At 39.4% G+C, this 18,141-nt stretch overlaps 1 protein-coding gene across 1 annotated transcript in view; it reads left to right on the top strand.

Annotated features, from left to right (window-relative positions):
• The window catches only part of Kiaa0319l (KIAA0319 like), an 87,864-nt gene that overhangs the window by 5,462 nt on the left and 64,261 nt on the right, over positions 1 to 18,141 (top strand). The window lies entirely within an intron of this gene.

Below are 18,141 nucleotides of genomic sequence, written 5' to 3'. Positions count from 1 at the left end.
TATACTAATTACATACTAGGTTTCAGACTAAAAGCATTGTATATTACCATGATTTTATCTCATTTGATTTTCATGATAACCCTAGAACAAGTAGTTTTCTGCTCATTTTATAGATGAGGAAATTGAGGCTCAGAGAGGTAAAATGACCAAGGTCACACAGCAAGAAATGGAAGAGCAGGAATCTACCACAGCCTCATATTCTTTTTCTTTTACTATGTTATTTTCAGACCACAAGTGATCTTTTGGAGTACCAAAGACAATCCCCCCCCCTTTTTTTTCTGTCCAGAATTATGATATAGGCTTGCTATTTAAATCAAAGTATAAGGGAAGAAAAAGCAATTTGGAGTCTTTGTGTATTTTTCAATCACATTTGGCTAAATATAGCCTTTTGAGCTCAGTGGGCAAGTGTTTAATACTTGAAATTGGTACTTAAAAACAATGAGCAGGGCTGGGAATGTGGCTTAGTGGTAGAGTGCTTGCCTAGCTTGCATGAAGCCTTGGGTTCAATTCCTCAGCATCACATAAACAGAGAAAGCTGGAATGGTGCTGTGTTTCAAGAGGTAGAGGGCTAGCCTTGACAAAAAGAAGCCAGGATCAGTGCTCAGGCCCTGAGTCAAAGCCCCAGGCCTGGCCAAAAAACAAACAAACAATGAGCAGTGTGAGTGCCCAGGAGCAAAGGTATGTTCTTAGGAGTACTTGTATCTGTCCCATTTTAGGAAAGCTTTTGCCATGGAAATAAAGGATCAACAGCCATATACATTTTTACTATGTGAACATGCCAGCAACATATGGCAGCCATGTTTGTTGAATATTTTAAATTTATTGGAGCTCTATTACACCAGTTTTTTCCCCCAGTCCTGGGCCTTGAGCGGTGGACCTGTTCCTAAACTCCTTTTGCTCAAGGCTAGCACTCTACCACTTGAGCTACAGTACCACTTCCAACATTTTCTGTGATTAATTGGAGATAGGAGTCACATGGATTATCCTGCCCAGGCTGGCTTTGAACTGAGATCCTCAGATCCTCCTAAGTAGCTAAGATTGTAGGTGTGAGCCACCAGCACCCAGCAACATTTTTATTTTTAAATTTTATTTATTTTTTATTTATTTATTTATTTATTTTTTGGCCAGTCCTGGGCCTTGGACTCAGGGCCTGAGCACTGTCCCTGGCTTCTTCCCGCTCAAGGCTAGCACTCCGCCACTTGAGCCACAGCGCCGCTTCTGGCCGTTTTCTGTATATGTGGTGCTGGGGAATCGAACCTAGGGCCTCGTGTATCCGAGGCAGGCACTCTTGCCACTAGGCTATATCCCCAGCCCACTAAATTTTATTTTTTATAACATTTTTCTTTAAAGGCACAATATTCTAATAAAAGTTGAATAAGGGATATTAATGGAGTGTCATGAGAAATTAGAAATATAAAAGGTATGTTCTTATTTGTAATCAGAGAGCCCCAGGTTGAAATGAGAAGGCTTTATTTACTTATTTAGTTAGTTAGTATTTAAGGCCTTATACTTGCTGGGCTTCATTTTCTAGAGCTCTATTACGTGAATCATTATCTCTAGCCTCACTTTTTGCTGGTTAATTGGAGATGAGGTCTTGCAGACTTTTCTGCCTTGATCTTCTGAGTCTCAACTTTCTGAGAATTTAAGATTATGGACATGTGTCACTAGCGCCTAACTAAGAAAGCCTTTTTTAAATTTTAGATCCAAGACCAGGATTAAATCTTGCTACCAGACACTTTTACTCATAAGCTTATCAACCTTTTTTTCCCCCCTAGTATTGGGGCTTACATTCAGTTCCTTGTGCCCTCAGTTGGCTTTTTCAGTCAAGGCTGGCTCTCTACCACTTGAGCCAGTCTCCTTCTTTCAGCTTTTTTGCTCATTATTTGGAGAGTCTCATATGTGTTTGCTCAAGTTGGCTTCAAAACCTGATCCTTAAATCTTAGCTTCCTGAATAGCTAGGATTACAGACATGAGCTACCAGTACCTGGTTGAGAAATTCCAGCCATTTAATCTATCATATTGATGAAAATTAAAGTAAAAAAATTAAAGTAAAAAAGCATGTAGCTTAGAGGCAAAACATTTATGCAGTATTCTAGGTTCAGTTCTCAACACTAAAAATTAAAACCACCTAGTGTTACTAAGGGATGATGTGATCACCTTCATATGGTTTTGGGAAATTAAAACAGAGAACTTTTTGGTATAACTATCACAAGACCTAGTGAAGTTCATATCCTTTGACTTAATTCCCCTTAATCCTCTTTTAAGAGTTTCAGGATGCATTTATATTACTGTGAATTAAAGTACTCATTCTGTGCTGGCAAAGTATTGCTGTAACCTACCCTATAATACAAAGGTAAACTTTTTGCATAATTACTTGGTAGAATATTATCCCACCTCAAGATTCATATTTTAGAATAATAAGTACATGGGGAAAGGAAAGTCTCCTAATGTTAAATGATAAAAGCAAGGTACACATTTCTATATTTGCTATGATATAAATTCTGTGAAATGAAAAAAAGATTATATAATAGAAAACAATCTGAAGTAAGATATAGATACACACACACGCACACAACACATATACACATACACACACACACATATGCTGGTCCTAGGGCTTAAACTTAGGACCTAGGATCTGTCCCTGAGCTTTTTACTCAAGGCTAGCACTCTGCCATTTGAGCCACAGCTCCTCTTCTGGCTTTTTTTTTCTCTTCTGGCTTTTTGATGGTTAATATATCTGTGCTGACTTCAAACTATGACCTTAGATCACAGCTTTCTGAGTAGCTAGGATTACAGGTGTGAGCTACTGGCACCTGTAAATAAATAAATAAATAAATAAATGTATGTGTATACATATATACACATATATGTGTGTATATATTCAGATATACACACCCATACATACATACACATTGTAGTGGAATCGTTCTCTTTATATTCTTCTGTGTTTCCAGATCTTTTCTCAGTGTTTTTTTTTTGTTTTGTTTTGTTTTTTTTGCTAGTCCTGGGGCTTGGACTCAGGGCCTGAGCACTGTCCCTGGCTTCTCCTTGCTCAAGGCTAGCACTCTACCTCTTGAGCCAAAGCACCAGTTCCGGGCTTTTCTGTTTATGTAGTGCTAAGGAATTGAACCCAGGGCTTCATGCATGCTAGGCAGGCACTCTACCACTAAGCCACATTCCCAGCCCGAAGACTAATCTTAATATATTAACATATTCAAAGAAAGAATGTATACATCCTGAGAGTTATATGTGTAGGTTTGTGGGAGATGAAAAGACTTAATTGGCCTTGGAAATCTAAAACAAGGAGGCTAATACAGGCCTAAAACAAACAATTGACTATGAAAACATTTTCTGACCTGCTTCCAGGAAAGAAATTACACTATGTTTTTGGCACAGAGAAAAAACATTCAATTATAAGCCGTTCTCTGAAAACTTATTAGAAGTCTGGTCCCACTGGGCACTGAGACAATAAAGATGAGTACAACACAGTCCCTGCTGAGAGAAGGTTCAGTTTGCTGAGGGACATAGATATAAGCACTGGGATACAGTAAGTGAAGAGATGGAGAGAAGCCAAGGAGAGTGAGTGCTACTGGAACCAGAGAAGAAGCATTTAGCTCGAGGGAAGGGGAGATCTGAGGAATCTTTTCCAGAGAAGGTGATACCTGGGCAATTTTGAATGTTTTATTGAAAGATTAAAAAAAATATTACCAGGAAATAGGAATGCAACTGGAACAGTCTGATGTATAGAAGATTAACAAGAGTCAAGTTGGAATGGCAGTTTTAGTAGTAATCAGACCATGCTAAAGAGCCTAGATTTTTGTTGTTGTTGTTAGTTGTAGGGCCTGGCTGCTGTCTCTGAGCTTTTGCACTTAAGGCTAGTGCCATACCACTTTGAGCCACAGTGCCACTTTTGGTTTTCTGGTGGTTAATTGGAGATAAGGGTCTCATGGACTTCCTTGCCTGGGTCAGCTTTGAGCTGTGATCCTCAGATCTTAGCCTCCTGAGTAGTTGGGATTATAGGTGTGAGGCCCTCACAACCCAGCTAATGGGATTTCTTTAACATGCTCATCCACCTACCCCTAGCACTCCTTGACCTCTTGTGATTCTGTTTCCTTCTTAGCCATGTAGCATCTACTATCTAATAAACATCAGATACTCTTGTCCTGTGCTTTTTTGGTTCAGCCCTTAGCCATAGACTGACAGAAAACCCTACCACTGGACTTCTGGGGTTCTCCTTTCTTTATAAATCCTTACTTGCAATACATTATCCTCAAATGGTAGCCAAATGCAGATCTCTGTTTCCTGGGCTTAGTGAGACCCCACTGTTCTCTCTTTAGGTTCCCAAACAATGGTTGGAAAGTTGTCCCTTAACAGAGAACTGGGTGGTTTGGGGGCATATGATCTTCATTTCTCTCAGGTTGCATCTTTGCACTACCTGTTATCACTGTACTAAAAATCTCGTTTTCTGTGTTCAGTACAGATGTATTGTGTTTATGTCAGGATGGTGAGTTCTGCTATCATGACTGCAAGCAGAAGTCTATGTGATTACCTGATATCTGTCTTTCTGCTTTCAAACTTGTCTTACTCAAAATTGCATCCCTAGCATTAGGTGCATAGTATGTAATAATAAAATTGGTGTTGGAGTAATCCAAGAATAATGCTGGAAACAGCACTATGTGTATGTTAGGGAGAATTGTCCTTTTCTGCTCTATTTTTCAATCTTAGTCCATTAAATGGGCATTTCATGTCCAATAATGCAACAGTATTTGGTTGACATCTTCTGTTCTTTTCTTCATTTTTTCTCTGATTTACTCAGATGGCCTAAGGATTTTCTGACTGAGGAAGTTAGAAAGGAATCCTATTATACATAGTGGCCAGTTTTTAGGATTACTATGCTAAAGATGATTTTTTTTTTTTTTTTAGTGCCAGTTCTAGGATTTGAACTCAGGGCTTGGGTCTGTCCCTGAGCTTTTTTTTTTTACTCAAGACAAACATTCTACCACTTGAACCACAGCTCCACTTACAGATTTTTCTGGTAGTTAATTGGAAATAAGAGTCTCAGGGATTTTCCTTCCTGGGCTGGCTTCGAACTGTGATCCTCAGGTCTTAGCCTTCTGAGTAGCTAGGATGACAAACATGAGCCACTGGAACCCAGATTAAAGATGATATTTTGGTCTTCATCTGCCCTGTTATTTTTCATATTTTAATTAGTCCAAAACTCTAGGTGGAGAAATTAGTTATCACCCTGAGAAACTACAGAGACTTCAGATAGGACAGAGATAGCTGCTGGCTTAGTTCAGCAAGAGGTTTCTTCCTTACTAGTTGCCATTCTCTGTTTTCATTCCTACTTGAATTTGTCAGCCCAGGTAAGTGTCCCTGGTAAACAGAAAGCACCTATGGGTCCTGACTGCTCACTTTTTTTGTTTGTCCTCTACCTTTAGGTATACCTGAGGGCCATAGCCCCTGTTAGGCCACTTGGGTCAAATGCTGTCTTTCTTCTTTAAGAAGATTCTGTATTTCAAAAATACACTGGTCTTCAGGAGAAAGGCACTTTGGGGAGACTTTTTCAGTGGCATTTTATCTTTGCTCATATTCTGTCTAGATGCTGGGCACCTAATTTAAGGTAGATGACTAATGGAATATATCTTACAGCAGTGAGTCTACAGCAGGAACTTTTCTCCTGCCAAACTGGCCTATATTCTTAACTACATTGCAGTACAGGAAAGTAATAAATTATTAATCCTAGATCTGTCTCCTCAGATTGTAGAAAAATGACTTGAGTACATGGAAGTTAGGGGAAGGTAGAGTTTTCTGGCTGTTAACACAAACCATATAGAAGCTTTTGATTCTGAAAGTCAGCTAGCTTGAGCAAGTCTATGTGATCTTGTTATAGTGTAGCTTAATTGACATGGATCACTCAGCTTCTACAGTTAGCCTCTTTGCCCAATGAAACAAAATCATTGTCTCCTGCTTAAACATTTGTTAGTAAAAGTTAATTATCTCTAAATCTTCTCTTGGAAAACAGTAATCTTGGAGAGTTCTTTTTGCCCTATGGAAAATCTGTGCAAACATGAACTTATTTTTTAAGTGAAGATAAATGAGAAAATGGCATAATTGACAGTAAATGCAAGTCAAATTAAAAGCAGTTTCAATTTGACCTTCCTTTGGAATTCCTCAAGGGAGGGAATAATAAGATAGCAGAGGAATGTATAAAAACAAAGCAACAATGACAGAGTAAAATCATAGTCTTGATTATGCTTTGTTATGTTTCTAATTTAAGGCATTGTGTATAGTTGTCAGGAACATAGTTAAGAACTGGGAATAATTCGTGTTTAGACATCAGTTCTTTTTAAATTTTTTTGTTATTATAAAGGTAATATACAAGGGAGCTATAATTATGTAAGTCAGGTAAAGAATGCATTTTTCTTTTGGACAGTGTTACCCCTTCCCTCCTTCTCTCCCAGTTTTTGGACATTAGTTCTTCTGCAAGCAATATTGAGTTTGGGTCAAAGTGAATATGGGTGCTGGAGATTGAACCCAGGGCCCTATGCATGGTAAGTATAGTTCTGAATTATACCCTCAGCCCCTAAGGTCTGCCTTTTAAAATCTTTCTGATCTTTAATCTAGAAGCTTTCATAGCAAAACTCAGCCTTTGTGGTGTAGATTCTGTAGCCATTAAAAAAAAAATTCAGACAGTACATCTTCAGAAAGAAGTCTTGACTGATTTATCAGTAGCAAGACAGTAGCCAGTAGTATGGAGCACGGTGTCAAGAATCAGCCTGAATCTGATGTGTGTTGGGTGTAGTTGGGTAGTATTTTATCAGGTTCTTCATTTATAAAACAGGGTTGACAGTACCTCTAATAGGAAGGATTTTTTTGAAGATTAAATATTTGTGCAAAGGGCCTAACCTAGTCCAAGGTTTAGAAATAGAATCCAACAAACATTATCAAATGTGAGGGATGTTAGCCTGCAGGTTACTAAGTATAATATAGGTCACTGACCTTTTACATTGTCAGAGACTATAGTCTTCCATTCATATGGTTCTACAGACTTAACATTGATTGAAGCTCATGACAGTGAACTGCACTGTACAATTCCATAGCAGTATTATATTCTTTTTTTTTTTTTGCCAGTCCTGGACCTTGAACTCAGGACCTGAGCACTGTCCCTGGCTTCTTTTTGCTCAAGGCTAGCGCTCTGCCACTTGAGCCACAGGGCCACTTCTGGCCATTTTCTTTCTTTTTTGGGGGGAGGGGGGCAGTCCTGGGCCTTGGACTCAGGGCCTGAGCACTGTCCCTGGCTTCTTTTTTTGCTCAAGGCTATCACTCTGCCACTGGAGCCACAGCGCCACTTCTGGCCATTTTCTAGATATGTGGTGCTGAGGAATCGAACCCAGAGCTTTATGTATATGAGGCAAGCACTCTTGCCACTAGGCCATATTCCCAGCTCTTCTGGACATTTTCTATATATGTGGTGCTGAGGAATCGAACCCAGGGCTTCATGTATATGAGGCAAGCACTCCTGCCACTAGGCCATATTCCCAGCCTAGTGGTATTATATTCTAAGGAGCATGATGGGCTACTAGTTTCCTGTTCCAGTTAGGAAAACTGGGGCTGAGAATGTGGCTTAGTGGTAGAATGCTTGCCTAGCATGCATGAAGCTCTGGGTTCAATTCCGCAGTACCACATAAACAGAAACTTTGCTCTGGAAGGGAACTCTGTTCTGCTTCTGTGACACCACCTTGCCCTCTGTCTTGGCTTACTTTCCTGAGCACTAATGATACAATCATATTTGGCAAGGCCTGTGTGAGTCCAAGTTGTCTCTGACTTTGGTCAAAATAGTGTTCTTTTTTGTTGTTTTTGTTTGAGACAGAGTCTCTGTGTATCTCAGGCTGGCCTTGAGCCCTCTATGTAGCCCATACTAGCCTAGAACTCATGATCTTCCTGGTTCAGCCTTCTGAATACTGTAGGTGTGTATCAATATCCCTAACTAGGAATAGTGCCTTGAGTGGGGTTGATTCAGTAGTACTTTTGGATTTTGTGTCAGAAGTTTTGCAGATTTAGTCCCTCCCTCCCTCCCTCTCTCCTTCTTTCCACTGCATACTATTGTAGCCATTAGATATGCAGTGGGAAGCAAGACAGATGTGGTCTTTGCCCTCATGGCAAAGCTTGTTTTTGTTGATAACTTTGCCATTCCTAGGGAACAGAAATTCTTCCAGAGAGTGATGTTATCGGTATCAAGAGCCTTTCCAAAGAGACTGAGGTCTCTCTAGGGTCCCATGGTAAAGTAATGATATTAGAGACCTAGTTTTTCCTTGCATAATTCTAGAAAGTAGGAGACTAATCAATTTGTTGTCTCCAGCTGGTCACAATAGAGTAACCTTCTCAGAATCATGTAGGTGTGGAATAAAGTCCCTGTCTGCAATAGCGATGTGTCTGGCTTTTAATCCAGCTTGCTCTCTCACCTTTAATAATCTATGCTCCTGAATAAGCAGTGAGGGTAGATATCTAGAGATGTAGAAAGAGCACGGAAGCTGCAGCCTCTGCCCCCAATTTGGAAGTGTGTATCCTCTGGTGATTTTGTGGGTATTAGATATACCTTGGCCTGTCAGCACTCAAAGGTCTTATCTGTGTCAAGCGCTTCTGTATTTTGGCATCATTTATTATTCAGGCCCTCTGCCAAACAGTTCCAATGTTTAGCATCAAGCAATTGCCAAATTATATAAACCCTGAATTTCCCTGGTCAATCACCAAGGGAAATTGTAAGATATCCTAAGAAGAAATTATGAATGTCCTTGAATGTTTGACCTGTTCCTTTTTCCTCCATTTTCCTAACAACCATTACAGACACTCCTCCCCCTGCCCCCAGGGTTTTTTCTTGTGATATATAGAGGTGATATATAGAGGGGCTACAGTTACATAAATCAGATAGAGTAAATTTCTTTTTTTTTTCAAATTTTTATTATCAGCCTGCTGTACAGAGAGGTTACAGTTTCATACGTTAGGCATTGGATACATTTCTTGTACTGTTTTTTACCTTGTCCCTCATACCCCCCTCCCCCTGAGTAAATTTCTTTTTGGACAATGTCATCCCTTCCCCTTGCTGTCTCCCAGTTTTTCCCTCCCATTCCCATCCACAAGTTATATAGTTCATTTTCAACACAATGTCTAGTGAGTACCACTGCTGCATTTGTTCACCCTTTGTTCCTCCATTTCCCACACTTTTTTTTGCCAGTCCTGAGCCTTGAACTCAGGGCCTGAGCACTATCCCTGGCTTCTTTTTGCTCAAGGCTAGCACTCTACCACTTGAGCCACAGCACTACTTCTGGCTTTTTCTATATATGTGGTACTGAGGAATTGAACCCAGGGCTTGATGTATATGAGACAAGCACTCTACCACTATTCCCAGCCCCTCAGACACTTTTTTTTTAAGTGTCCTTTTTTTGTTGTTTTTTTTTCCCTAAGGAGAAATAAAAGCAGAGGAAACAAAAGTTGACTAATGCCCGAAACTCCACTGTAGGCCCTTCCCCTGAAGATGGATCTCACTCCATTTCTCCTTTTAAAATTCTCCCAGCAGATGATAGCACTTCTAGGAATCACACACACACACACACACACACACACACACACACACACACACACTCACTTCTGTGTTTATTGAGAGCAGTTTGAGTCCATTGGAGATTTATGGAAATTGCCTGGCCAGAGTGCATGAGTTTTAAATGAAGAAGTCTTGCAGAGGGGATCTGAAGAGCCATATTCCATTTCAGAAAGTTGATGAATCTGTATCCTGCTGGGTCAGTCTGAGGCACCTTGACTGGAGCATAACAGCTCTGTGCATGGGCTGAAGCACCTGGAAGCTCCCCTCCACCTATGTGCTGTACTTCTTCTAGATATGTTTCTGCTTGGCTTTCAAAGCTGCTCTCCATTCTGCTCCCCAGAGTGTGCTCATGTGCTGCACTCTGACATTTCTCACCATGTACTTTTCAATTACCAGCGTGACCTTGAACAGGACCTTGAATGGGATTATTTGCCAAGGATGGCCAAAAGAATCCCAAGTTTTCTAGCCTGTCTCTGGAGGCCTTTTCTGACATGCATACCCTCCTTTCCTTTCCCAGGCTGTTTTGATTGAGCTGTTTCGCCTCCACTCCTTCATATTTCATGTGGGGGTTGCTGCCTTGGCAGCATGGCTGCGTTTGTCAGTGGGGAGGAAGTGGTGGAGAGTGAAAGGCTTCAGTGTACACAGTGTTTTCAGGAGTTTTTATGTGCCTATGGGGGTGAGGGTGGGAGAGATAGAGACAGACAGATAGCAAGACAGACACACAGTTTCATTATTACCTTGCTTAGAACTAATGTCACTTTTGAATCAGCAGAGAAGTGTTACCGTTTCATAGAGACAAGAGAAGGTCACTTTCTTGGTGTTTAGAGGGTCTATACTATAATTTGATTGACCTTGACCAGTTTGCCCAGATTTTTGTTTCTATGAGTAGAAATATTAAGATCCATTAAGATCAAACATTAAGATCAATTTGAAAAATGGAGGCATAGGATTATAGATAAGAAATAGACTTTTGAAAAATAAAGTCCAGGGACTAGAACATGGCTCAAGTGGAAGACTGCCTACCTAGAAAGCATGAGGCCTTACGTTCAAACCCCAGTACTGCCAAAAGAAAAAAATAAATAAAATCTGTTGAAAGCCACATGTCTACAGTAAATAAGCAGACAGGAAAGTAAATACCAAATTCTCTGAATGTCTTTGCTGCTTCAGGGCAGTAAATTGGATTACCCTTTTATAATAGTTTTGGTCCCTTGGCTTTTTGTAAGGGTTGTCTCACATTCAGAGACTTAAAATATGCGAACTGCAATTTTGATGCCTTCTCTTATTTCAGATCATCAGTGATAATAAATATTTAGGTGTTATGTACATACTATAGATAGATACATTTCAGGCCAACAACTACTGTACCAAGCTAAATTAAACTCGGTTCCTGCTATCAGTAGGTACACAGTATGGAGGCAGAGGTAGAGGTAGAGCAGAAGGAAACACCATAAATTCCAAGATGTGCTGAGGGAACACAAAGAATGGGGCAAGGAAGAGCTGAACCCTGCAAGATGGTAAGACAGGATATTTTGATTCCTTTGAAGCTCCCTTTCTCAGATTCATCTGAAGTGGTTTCAACCTGCAGAGCTCTTTCTACTTCTTTATCTCAGAGGGAAGGATGGTGGGAAGAAAAGATCTACAGCTCTGTAGCGTCTAGAGAGTAAGAGCCCTGAGAAAATTATTTCTGTACAGATACAGATTGGCTTTGATTTAATTTAAATAAACTGGCTCTCAGAAATTCTAAGAATACTAACTACTCACACAGTTTCGCTTTCATTTACACACAGATGAGAAAGCATCTGTAGCTTTGCATTTTATTTGCTATAAGCAAAAAATGGTTTGAGATATTTAAGTTTCTGAAGCTCAGTTGTATTGAATCCTCACATGTCCCAGTTCAGCCCACTGCGGATTTTTTCACTTTTTAATTTTTTTATGACACTTACATAATGCTCCAAAAAGAGAGACTTTCAATGGATAAATTGACATAAACTTTTCTTCTATTGGCCATATTTGCTGAAATAACATTTCATGGCTAGGTATATTTTTTTCCTATTTCTTTTCAAGTGTCATTGCTAATTTATTTAATTTATACAACTCTGCTGCAGCCTTCTAAATGACCTTTTCTTTTAAACAAGAAAACAAACCAGTTTTGTGTTTTTTTTAAAGGAGAGAGAGAAAAGGGGGGAAAACATGTCCTCAAAACAAAACAGTGCTCTGATTCAAGGTTCTCTGTGTGGGTTTCAGAAGGAGGTTGGTGTGATTGTGGTAAATGCAAATAATTTATCAACCCATAATAACTGCAGTCAGAGATGGCAATCAACTGCAGGTTCTTAACAATAACATCTACAAGTGGGCTATACAGGGAATTTGCTAGATTCATGACATTATATCTAGGTACTTTTCTTTTTAGAAAATTATCTTCTTAGAACTGCTCTTATGTACAGACCAAAGTTTATCTTTTATCATTTAATACCTATGCTTTTTGAAGTACAATGTCAGTATTGCATAGAGAGGTGTGGGCTCCCTTCACACTGCGGCTTGGAGGCGTGCTCTTCTTGCTGACAGCATTCTCCTGAGTCTTTTAGTCATAAGGTGGTGGGAGAAAAGCAGAGCAGGATTCTGAGTACATCATATGCAGCAATGTAACCCCCTAGTTACAGGTTTTTTTTTTAAGTACATGTTTTAATCATTTGTCTTCAATCTGCTTTTAAATATTATAAATCTCTTGATGACTGGATTGTTTCTGAGCAGGTGACTTTATGGTAGGAAAGCTATTTTCAGCTCTATCAGTGATTCCATTAATGCTTGGTTGTGAAAATGGCTCTGGGCTAAACCTTGACAGATAGGTCCTTTGAAATATAAGAGCAACTATGTCTAATTAATGCAAAGTGTTTTTATTCATTAATAAATATCAGGAAGCTGAGGTATTAGAACTGTGATAGAATGGTTTCTGCATTTCACCTAGGTGACTGGAACTTTGAGGCATTTTTTTTTTTTCATTCAATTTGTTCTCTTTATTCGGTGTTCATATTTGAAAGAAAAAAAAACACCCAGTATACATTAAATCACAAAGAAAGCCAGAAAAAATGTCCAGTATTAGTGATGTGCTCCAGAGAAGGGCTTAGACAAGTCCTTAACTGATGAATCATGCTATAGGACTGTTGTGCCAAGTCTCGAGACCACCACCAAGAAGACCACCAAGACTCAGACATTTTGAAATGCAAAAGCAAGGCAAGGCTTCATTCAAGCAAGCTGCAACTCAGGCCTCATCCTACCCACCGGCACAGCGGAGGTTAGGAGGAAGCCCTGAGTTGTGATTACACAGGGCTTATAAAGGCAAAAAACAAAGTTACAACAATCAGGTGTTGAAGCAAGCAAGATTAGGATATAGGTACAAATCTGATTGGCTCAGGGTTCGATTCTAGGGGTGGTCAAAGTTAAGCATTCCCAGCGGTTAGAGTTCTAGACTGACTGGGCCCTAATGGGCTTGTCCTGGGTCTGCTCACAGGGCCTGCTTATCTCAGGTTCACATGGTAAAGTGGGGTTCTCGTGGTAAAATGGGGTTCACGTGGTAAAATGGGGCCTGACTTCAAGGTCTGGCATTTCATTTCCCCCTTTTTCTTTCTGGTATCTTGGGAGCCAACCATGGCTCCATTCTGTCCATTTCAATCTTTGAGGCATTTTTTTTCCCTTCCTTCTTGCTATCACTTAGACCTAAGGGCAAGTGAGAGGATCTGGATGTCAGCAGTGATGGATGGCTCTTTACCTAGGTGAGCTGGGAGGCCAATCTCCTCTGTTGTTTTGTTCAGAAATCTCCATGATGAAAACCTCGCTCACCTTTAAATGAAGTATTGTGGTCTGAAATACATAGTTTGGGGAAGTGAAATTTGGTTGGACCTTTCATGAGGAAAGATTTGAAGGGATTTTCCAATTTATGGTTTGGTTTAAGAAAAAAGGACTTTCCTTGCTGCTTTCATCTATTTAGCTTTTCTTCAATTTTTCTCTGTGTATCTCTTATCATACTTCACATGCAGTGAAGAAGAACACACCTCTCTCCCTCCTTTGTGTGTGTGTGTGTGTATGTGCCAGTTTTGGGGCTTGAACTCCACTTATTTTATTTATTTTTTTTGCTGGCTAATTGGAGATAAGAGTCTCATGAACTTCCCTGCCTTTGAACTGTGGTCCTCAGAGCTCAGCCTTCTGAGTAGTTAGGATCACAGGCGTGAGCCAGTGGTGTCCGTCTCCTTTCTTTTTTTTAATACAGTGTCTTGCAATACATTCTAGAGTAGCCTCAAACTCCTGATCCTGCTGCTTCAGCCTCCTGACTGCTAGAATTACAGGCCTGTATGACTATATGTGCCCCCAACTTAATTTCAAAAGCTATTAATTTCTTAGTGAATCAGGGACTTTACTTTTCCCTCCTGCCTCTTCTTTCTGCCAAAGAAATTAATTAACATTAAGGATCTGACTCAAATGACTAAAACTCAAATGATTTCATACTGGAGCTGGCATCTTTTGCTTAATTTTGTTAGCTAAAATAACAAATTTATTTAAGTATTGAGTGAACTTTTAAAATTAATATATACTCTTTGAATTCCTGCTAATGCTTCTTTCTTGGCCTACAAATGCAAAGACACAAAATATAACCCCAGTAATAAAATTCAGGGGGAAAAAATGATAGGATAGCAGTAAATGCATAATGCCCCAAAGAGAGGCCTCCGGAGCTGAGAGTTGCATCAAGGAAGCATTTCCCAGAAATGGTGGTGGTTGAACTACAATGAAGTGTAGCACCTACAAAAATAATGACAGATAATTTTTACTGAGCTTTTAGCAAATGTCAGGTACTAACCAAATGTTAAGTACCATGCAACAGATCATCTCCATCAATATCTTTAGCAACTCTGATCTAAGTACTGTTACCACAGTGCTTGTTTTACACATGAACAAACTAAAGAATGTGACCCTAAATGACCCATTTAGAAATTGGCTGGGTTGACATTCAAATATAGGCAGTCTTATTTCAGGAACCAAAAGCTTAAAGACAGGTTTTCCAGGAGTTTAAGAGCAGTTATGGAACAGAGGTATTTATCTGATAGGGGATTTTCTCTGAAAACAAATTTCAACTCAATTTTCTAAGGGTTCGATGTGAACATCACCTTGGGGACTGAACACATTTTCTCATTAAACCTAGATTGAATGAAAGTGTCTTTCATCTTTTCCTTAACCTGTGAAATACAGTTATGCTACCTTAAGTAGATTAAAAGACCATCACTGCTTTTGCCTATAAATTGCTCCCCTCAACTGACATGTTATGGTACTTTTCCTTCTCTGTAGCCATAAAATCAGTACCTTTGAGCCTTCTTTAGTGACTGTCTCATAAGAGAAGACTTGCTCTTCGGAAGCATTCTTTTTTTTTTTTTTCAAATGTTTATTATCAAACTGATGTACAGAGAGGTTACAGTTTCATACGTTAGGCATTGGATACATTACTTGTACTGTTTGTTACCTCGTCCCTCATACCGGAAGCATTCTTGATTAGCAAAGTGCTATAAGACTTGGTTTATGATTCAGTCTTTGAAAGCCTGCTTTCTACCTAGCTGACCCTTAGAGTTGATGTCACTAGTCGCTGAGATATATCTCTTGGACAGAATGGAGAAAATAGAAAAAAGAAGGGGTCAGAATATGGGTACAAATCTAATCATTCTTGTTTAGCAGTGAGTTTGGTTTCAGCAAATCACCTACACCATAACATTTAACAAACTGTGCTCTTAACAATTTAGGCACACAGCAAAGGCAGTGCATAGTAATTACTTTCTTTTCAAAGAACTGCTTTGTGAGGCAGCTGCCACCTTCAGTCCAACCTGTGTAGAGTTGAGGAGAAAAGTGGTGGCTCTTTTGAAAAGGAGAAGAGGGGGCAATGGTTATTACCCTGGTCTTTTCCAAACTTCATAATACCTTATTGTACCCATCAAAGGATTTAGTTACCCCCTCTGCCTTGCTTTCTGAGTATGCTAACCCTGCAGGAGACAACTGTTGTGGAGAGGAACACAGAACCACTTTTATATTTGTTTATAGGTGGGTATGCGGGCAACAGACATGCTGACAGTTAAAAGGAAGGTGGAGAGTACCCCCTAAAGTGGGTTGTTTGTGAACAATGTGCTTGTTTATCCCCTTTTTTTGTATTTTCTTTTTTGGTACGGGGGATTGACTCCAGTATGTTGCACTTGCTAGGCAAGTAAGTGCTTTGCCATTGAGCTACATCCCAGCCCTGTTTGTCCCATTTTTGTATGGCAGCCATCTTGGCTGAGGCCCACTACATACTTTGGATGATCACTACAAGAAGAGAGAGGGTGTAGAGCTCTAGTTCAGTGGTTATAGCACTAAATCTAAGGCTTCTGCCTTACTACTTGATAGTAGTTTATTATAGGTATAATTATTAAAGAAAAACTTCTGATTAATTCTTGATAGTATAATGAAATTGTGAGATTTCTAAAAAATAATTTCAGCTATAATGTTTGTCAGTGTAAATTTTGCCTATAAAATACCCTCATGATGTACTATTTTCTGCAAAGAACCCTTTTCCCAAAGGGAAGAATGTATCAGTTACTCCCATCTCTACTTCCATTTCCACTATCATAACTCTTCTATTGGGCTCCAGGTGATGAATTGGTTAAATTCCTGGCTGCTTTAACAGTATGGCTTCTAAGAGAGTAGGTGTTGTGTCTCTGCTCCATGTGGTTGCCAGCCAGTACACCTTCCAAGTTTGCCTATGAAGTCAAGCTTGTTACCTGAGTTTTAAGAATGCCACAGGCAACAACACTGTCTCTAAATATTTCTAGAGTTGTTCACAGCTTTCTGAAAGTATTTAATGAATTTCCTCCTGGCAATAATTCATACATTCTGCAGACTTTTCCATTCTGCTACTTGGAATTATGAAACCTGGTCTAGATTTTGTGCCAGATTTATTAGAATTCTGTCTTTTGAGAGCTAGAGGTGTTACTCAAGTGGTAGAGTGACTATCAAGTATGTACAAGGTCCAGAGCGCAAAAAAAAAAAAAAAGAATTTGGTCTTTTGAGAACTGATGATGTAAATGAACATTTCTAGTTCCAAAGGTTCTTGTTTTGGGGATCCTCCAGATAATGTGTATTGGAGTCCTGTCTTCTCTGCTGTGCCATGGTTTAAGAAAGCAATTAGCTTTGCCCCATTGTTCTCACCTTTGTTAAGCTTTTTACATGTTCTTATCAGTAATGAGTCCCAGACATTCCCAGAGGATTTTCAGTCTAAGGTCTACCAAACTGTAAGCCCATTTTTTTGGTAAGCATTTAATAATGCTTTTGCTTGGGCCCTGGGAGCAGAGCCAGGCTATGGTGGCGTAGGCAGGAAGAGGATCTGATCTAAAATTGGAGTTTATTTTCATCTTACCTTTTATCCAAGTTTCTTCTAGAATCCAATATTGACCACCAGTGTTTTCCTGTTCCCTCCTCTCATGAAACTTCGTTTTCTAAGAGTAGCAACAATGACAATTGAATCTTAGAGAGGTTAAATTATTTTTCAAAGGTTAAGTTTTTATAAATGATGGTCCCTAGATATGAAATTAGAATCTGTCTTTTTAACTGAGTTGTTTGCCATGTAATTGGTGAATGGATGGAAATTTTTTCTTTCCAAATTATTGTTGGACTTGAAAGAGCAGCATTAAATAACATTTAATTTTTTTTAAAAAAGGAAAAACTACTAACATGAAGTGAGAGATCGGCTGGGAATATGGCCTAGTGGTAGAATGAAGTGAGAGATCAGGATACCTTTTCCCTTTGACTGAAAACTATTAAGATTAATTTTCTTAGCTACATAATAAGCAGCTAGCCTTCTGTTTCTTTTTGTTTGTTTCCTGCTTTTACCTCCCAAGTGCTAGGACTATAGAACTATACAGATACCACCACTCCCTGCTTCCTCCTATTTTCTTTACTCCTGTCACTGTCAGAGATATAAGTGCTTCTGATCATCTGCCCCCTCCCAGGTTCTATTCCTTTGAGATAAGACAAAAGATTCAAATGTCAGATAAGACCCACTTGAATCGGAGATCTTACTCGTTACTAAGCTTCAGTAATAAATTTTAAGAATACAGCAAGCAATCAAGTGGAGTGGGGAGAGTCTAGGACATTCTGTACTCCCCAGCTCATCCTTCCCTTGTTGAACATGCTCACTATGGCCTTGAGTCATGATGAAGTCTCTAACAGAGGTTTCTAGGTCACCTCAGAAAGTACAGGTAGTGTTGGGGTTAAGAAGCATTTTCTTTTTGTACCTATATTATGTAGCTTACGTGACATTTTTCAAGGAGCTATGGAAGCAAAGGAAGGCCTTTGTAGTCCCTCACTCCCAGCTTTTATCTCTTCTCTGAAAGAATTGGATTTTACCATGCTGCTAGCTAATAGAATTTTTAAAAATAATCTCTTTGACTTTAAAATCCCCATAGTTCTTCTTGACCATTTTCCCCAAGTCTAAATCTGTTTCCTCCATATTCCATTGGTAATATAGTCCT

This window comes from Perognathus longimembris, chromosome 7 (genome assembly GCF_023159225.1).
Source record: "Perognathus longimembris pacificus isolate PPM17 chromosome 7, ASM2315922v1, whole genome shotgun sequence".
In the NCBI taxonomy this organism is placed as follows: Eukaryota; Metazoa; Chordata; class Mammalia; order Rodentia; family Heteromyidae; genus Perognathus; species Perognathus longimembris.
Note: the sequence above shows the minus strand (reverse complement) of the source record. Positions and strands in the feature narration are given on the sequence as shown.